The sequence below is a fragment of the Podarcis vaucheri genome, assembly GCF_965113315.1.
Source record: "Podarcis vaucheri genome assembly, chromosome: 7".
In the NCBI taxonomy this organism is placed as follows: Eukaryota; Metazoa; Chordata; class Lepidosauria; order Squamata; family Lacertidae; genus Podarcis; species Podarcis vaucheri.
This window is the reverse complement of record NC_138765.1, coordinates 83,134,434-83,140,433: the sequence shown is the minus strand read 5'-3', so window position 1 is coordinate 83,140,433 and position 6,000 is coordinate 83,134,434. Positions and strand designations below refer to the sequence as shown.

General features: G+C 46.9%; 1 protein-coding gene across 1 annotated transcript in view; it reads left to right on the top strand.

The window, feature by feature from the left end:
- LOC309538267 (protein-arginine deiminase type-2-like) overlaps positions 1–6,000 on the top strand; it is a 52,615-nt gene that overhangs the window by 16,592 nt on the left and 30,023 nt on the right. The gene's annotated exons all lie outside the window — the stretch shown is intronic.

The following is a 6,000-nucleotide window of genomic DNA, read 5'->3' as shown; positions in this document are numbered from 1 at the left end:
CAGTAAAGTGAGATGAGCGCCGCAACCCCAGAGTCGGCCACAACTGGACCTAATGGTCAGGGGTCCCTTTACCTTTACCTTTTAAGCTAGTGGCCATCACGGACCCTGTGGAAGGGAGTTACACAGTTTAACTGTGCGTTGCGTGAAAAAGTCCTTCCTTTTATCCATCCTCAAGTTCCCACCATTCATCTTCATTGGATGTCCACAAGTCACGAGAGAGATCGAGGATGGCTTTTCATGTCTGTCGTGTCGTCTCTTGCACGCCTTTTCTTGACGCTAAAATGTCCCCAACTCTGCGACCTTTCCTCATAAGGGAGCCACTCCGTCCCCTTGATTGATTTGGCTGCCCTGTTCTGAACCTTCCTCAATATCCTTTTTGAAGTGAAGTGATCAGAACTGTCCACAGTATGGCAAGTGTGGATGCACCATAGATTCACATGGGCAGTTTAATTTTGAGTTCCTTTTCTAGTGATCCCTGGAGCGTGGACAACATCCTGGCACAAGACTCTTTGGGGGTTGTGCTATTCCTTTCCTCACTTTCCTGGGTGTTGACTGAGCCCCCTGTCTCTTCGGGACCACACTGCAGGGGGTCTGTCTCCCTCTTCCAGCTTCTTTTAATTCAGAAGTTGGGTGGCATTGGTTGAGATTCCTGCATTGCAGCAGGTTAGACTGGATCGGGCATAGGTAAACTCGGCCCTCCAGATGTTTTGGGACTACAACTCCCATCATCCCTGACCGCTGGTTCTGTTAGCTAGGGATGGTGGGAGTTGTAGTCCCAAAACATCTGGAGGGCCGAGTTTGCCTATGCCTGGACTTAGATGACCCCCGGAGGTACCAGTGAGAGCCAGTGTGGTGTAGTGGTTAAGAGCGGTAGTCTCGTAATCTGGGGAACCGGGTTCGCGTCTCCGCTCCTCTGCATGCAGCTGCTGGGTGACCTTGGGCCAGTCACACTTCTCTGAAGTCTCTCAGCCCCACTCACCTCACAGAGTGTTTGTTGTGGGGGAGGAAGGGAAAGGAGAATGTTAGCCGCTTTGAGACTCCTTAAAGGGAGTGAAAGGCGGGATATCAAATCCAAACTCTTCTTCTTCTTCTTTCGAACTCTGATTCTCTTCTTCTCCCCTACTCCCCTAAGGCAGAAGAGGTGCATCTCTCTGCTTCTGTTAAATCCTTTGAAGACAGGTTGCAGCCTCAGCAAAGGTGGCATTTTTCCATCTCCGCCGTATTAAGCAGTTGGTCCCTTACCTCTCTCGCCCCAATCTGGCCAGTGTGATCCATGCAATGGTCACCTCCAGGCTTGATTATTGTAACTCAAGGGCTGCCCTTGAAGCTGACCCAGAAACTCCAGCGGGTGCAGAATGCCGCAGCAAGTCTCCTCACGGGGTCTCTGCCATGGGAGCATATTCACCCAGTGCTTTTCCAGCTGCACTGGCTCCCAGTGGAGTACAGGGTCAGGTAATAATAATAATAATAATAATAATAATAATAATAATAATAATTATTATTATTATTATTTATTACGGCCATAGGCCCATACAGATAAAAACAAGACATAAATAACAGCTTGTGTACGTGGGAAAAAACAGCCGCTAAAACACTACTATAACAATAAAATACTATAAGATGGAATGGCATACTACGCCTTAATTAGCTTGTGGTGCTCCTTGGCAACGCTTTTGGGTAAGGACAGCGACCAGGAACCTAGCCACTTTCAGGGTCGTATGGGTATCCTTATCCTGCAAGATTTGGGCAAGGTGGAATTTTGGTGGGGTACCCTCTAGTTTCTGTATGATTGATCCCAACAAATTTGCCCGTGGCACCTTGAATAAGGGGCAAGTGAACATAATGTGCTGAAGCGACTCCGGCGTCTCCTTATCACATTCAGGTTTAAGGTGCTGGTTTTGACCTTTAAAGCCCTATGCGGCCTAGGACCCACGTACCTACGGGACCGCCTCTCCTGGTATGCCCCGCGGAGGACGTTAAGATCCACAAATGACAACACTTTGGAGGTCCCAAGTTGCAAGGTGGTCAGATTGGTCTCAAGTAAGGCCAGGGCCTTTTCAGTACTGGCCCCGACTTGGTGGAACGCTCTGTCACAAGAGACTGGGGCCCTGCGGGACTTGACATCTTTCCGCAGGGCCTGCAAGACAGAGCTGTTCTGCCTGGCCTTTGGTTTGGTCTCAGTCTGACCCTGATGTTTCCCTCCCCTTATGGTTTTGATCTATGGGTTACTTTCAAAATGAGGCTGCATTTTAAATTGCATTTTAACCTGTATTTTAAATTGGTTTCCTCCTCCTCCTCCCATTATGTTTTTATTGTAATTTTACTGGTGTTAGCCGCCCTGAGCCTGGCTCTGGCCAGGGAGGGCAGAGTATAAATAAAATTTATTATTATTATTATTATTATTATTATTATTATTAGTGAATAGGTGGCACAATTTTTAACCTCATCTCCCCCCCCCCCGAGAAAGGCACATGTCACGTTACTTCTCACACCTGCATCTCATTTGTAGCAAAGAGCAGCTTGGGAATAATTAGGCCTGATGGGTCGTCAACACATCTAATTAGAAAGGACCCCGGTGTCTTCAACATTCCAGTAGCTCCGTTGGCGCCCAGAGACGGGCCCACCGACAACTCGCTTAAACTAGGCATTGCAATTGGAGCCGGCCGAGGGGAAGGGGCGGCATTCCCTGGCAAGGAGCTCCAGAGGGGCTTGTCAATCAGCTGCTAACTCTGCCTCTGTCAGGAGCTGCTCTCTGAGAGATCCTAGGGAAGCCAGCCAAGCCCAGTGGCCCGGGGTTACCTCTCGGCGTTCTTCCTAGGGAAGGAGGCTGGCTGTTTGCTTCTCTGAGCCGTGGAAGAATTAAATGGGTGATCTGGGTGAAGGCTCCCTAAAATCTCTGGCGAAGGAGGACATCTGATGTGAAGCGGGGCAAAGAGGGAAGGGGTGAAACTTCTGAGCTCCCTCTTACTAATTTAAGGCTTGCCAGTTGGTGTTTTCATTGATATTTTCTTAAACTCAAGCTTGGCCAAAGTGGAGCAGGGATCGCATTTAAGCAAATATTGGCTCATTTGATCTTATTTTTCTGTTAAGCTACAAATGACTAGTTGAAAGTGTCCTGGGCTTTGTTACTTTCCGTGAACTCTTTTTCCAGAGTGCCTTAAGGGAAGAGATGTAGTAGCTCTGTGACATGCAGAAGGTTCCAGGTTCAATCCCTGGTAGAATCTCTAGAAAGGCACTCCCTGTCTGAAAACCTGGAGAGCAGCTGGAAGTCAGTGTAGACACTGCTGAGCTACATGGTTTGACTTAGCAGAAGGCATTTTCCTACGTTTTAAAATCAGCCCTTCATTCAGCACAATGAGGACTAGAATCTTGAGAGGGGGGAAACATAGCTTAGTTGGAGGTCACTTGCTTTGTGTGCAGAATGTTCAATCTCTGACATCCCCTAATTAACGGAGGATTTTTCAATTGCAAACAAGGTGAAAGGGCTCTTTTGGCCTGGGATTTTGGGCAGCAGCTGCTGGTCAGAGTTGGCAGCACTATTCTAGATGGACAAATAAATGCGAGTTGGTATAAGATTGTGTGTGTGTGTGTGTGTGTGTGTGTGTGTAATGTTGGTATAAGAGATATCTATCTATCTTATACCATCATAACATTATATATATATATATATATATATATATATATATATATATATATATACACACACACACACACACACACACACACACACACACACACGGGTGGGTGGCGCTGTGGTCTAAACCACTGAGCCTAGGGCTTGCCGATCAGAAGGTCGGCGGTTTGAATCCCTGCGACAGGGTGAGCTCCTGTTGTTCAGTCCCAGCTCCTGCTCACCTAGCAGTTTGAAAACATGTCAAAGTGCAAGTAGATAAATAGGTACCGCTCCGGCGGGAAGGTAAACGGCATTTCCATGCGCTCCTCTGGTTCGCTAGAAGCGACTTAGTCATGACCCAGAAGCTGTCTGCGGACAAACGCCGGCTCCCTCAGCCTATAGAGCGAGATGACTGTGCAACTGGACCTAATGGTCAGGGGTACCTTTATACACACACACACACACACACACACACACACACACACACACACACGATGATATCTTCCCATGTAGATTGACAAAGGAGTCAGCTTGTATCCATCTAGACATTACCCAGAATAGACCCATTGAAATGAACAGACTGAAGTTAGTCATCATGTCCATTAATTTCAGTGGGCTTATTATTAGCAGGGCTCAGTTGATGGCAACGCTCAGTGTTAAACAACCGAAGGTCATGTTTTCAAGGTCTTCCAGTGATGGGCGTTTAGCTCTTAAACAGAGCTGCAGGTGGGTATGATGCCCACCCACTCCAATAAAAGCCAACCTTTGGCGACCACCTCATTTTACAGCGGCCACAAGACATTTGCTGCAGCCCGTGACATCATCGCCCTGTTTGGCCTTCCCTAATCCCCAGGAGACATCTCTGCCCCCGACGCGCCTTGTTGTGTCTTTTATTGCGGGTTATAAAACCAGATTCAGTTACGAGGATGTTGGTTGGGGCTGAAGAAGAGGATGGGGGCAGTGGAGAATGCTGCCTGTGTTGGAGAGGCCTGGCTGGTGGGATTTGCAGTAAAGCCAAGGCAACACGATGACCAAGTACAACAATGCAATATCAATATAAACTCTATATAGTCTATATGGAACATTGAACAATATGAGAAACCAAATAAACAGAAATCTTACAAATCTCTGAAAGTCACTAAATGTGCACTCTTGATAGATTCTCTTGAAAACATAAAACCAAATAAACATAAGTCTTATGTCTCTGAAAGTCTTTGAAGACTATGCAAGTCTCTGAAAGAAGCAATAGGTCAGATTCTTATCTGATGAAAACAAGCCGTAAAGCTTTATGACGTCCAACACTGCTGAAGTGGTCCACAAACAAACGTAGTGAACAGTGAGTTATTGTAAGTCACCATGTATATGCTGGTCATCGTTTCAATAATTCATTTGTAGTTTATGAAACATTTCTGTATCCTTCTTCTGTGCTGAAGAAGAATTCTACGAAACAGTGGGTATATCCAGAATCACTGTTCATTGTGTCTGTTTGCAGACCACCTCGGTAGTGTTGGACGTCATAAAACAAAGCTCTGTGTTTTCAAGAGAATCCATCAAGAGTGCACAATCCAGAGAAAGAGCGTTTTATTCTGCCATGGGGGGGGGGGGAGGGCAGAGGCACCTGTGTGATTCAGTTCACAAAAGACAGGCCGCACCGAAAACATTTTACAAGCAGGTTTTATCCTTTTTTCAAACCCCTTTTTTCCTCTCCCCCTTCACAGATTCTTACATAGAAATGTTGCTTTTCGTTCTCTGACTCTGTTCCCGGAAGTATGTTGCAAATCAATGTACCAGGATAAGGTTATCTTGGATGTGGGAAGCAAAAAGCTTTACTGTTCTCAGCTCTGGGTTTGTTACAGCGTTTTTGTTACAGAGAGGACTGCTTAGCTCATGCTTTTTGTCTTAGAGGAAAATGCAGTTTTTAAAATGCGTACTCTGAGGCCTGGCTGGGGGGGGGGAATTCACAAACAGTTTTTAGGGCTTTCTGGGGTAACCCTAACTGTACCCCTTCAGTTGTACTTGGCCATCGTGTTGCCTTGGATATTACTGATAATTGTTTGCAACACAGGGGTTTAATTGTTTGATTACTTATTGGTGGGATTTGCAGCCAGGCCGGGTGTGAGGTGGATGTGCCTGTCGAAAGGGGATGAGTGGAAGATGGATCCCCAGAGCTGGCATCTATCCACCTATGGGGAAGGTCGTAGCTCAGCAGTAGAACACTTGCTTGGCATGCAGAAGGACCCAGGTTGGATCCCCAGCACCTCCAGGTGAGACTGGGAAGGATTCCCTGCCTGGTACCCTGGAGAGTCATTGCTGCCAGTCCATGCGGACGATAATTGAGCTATGCGGCCCAACAATCTGAACTCGGTATAAGACAGCTTGTCTGTATT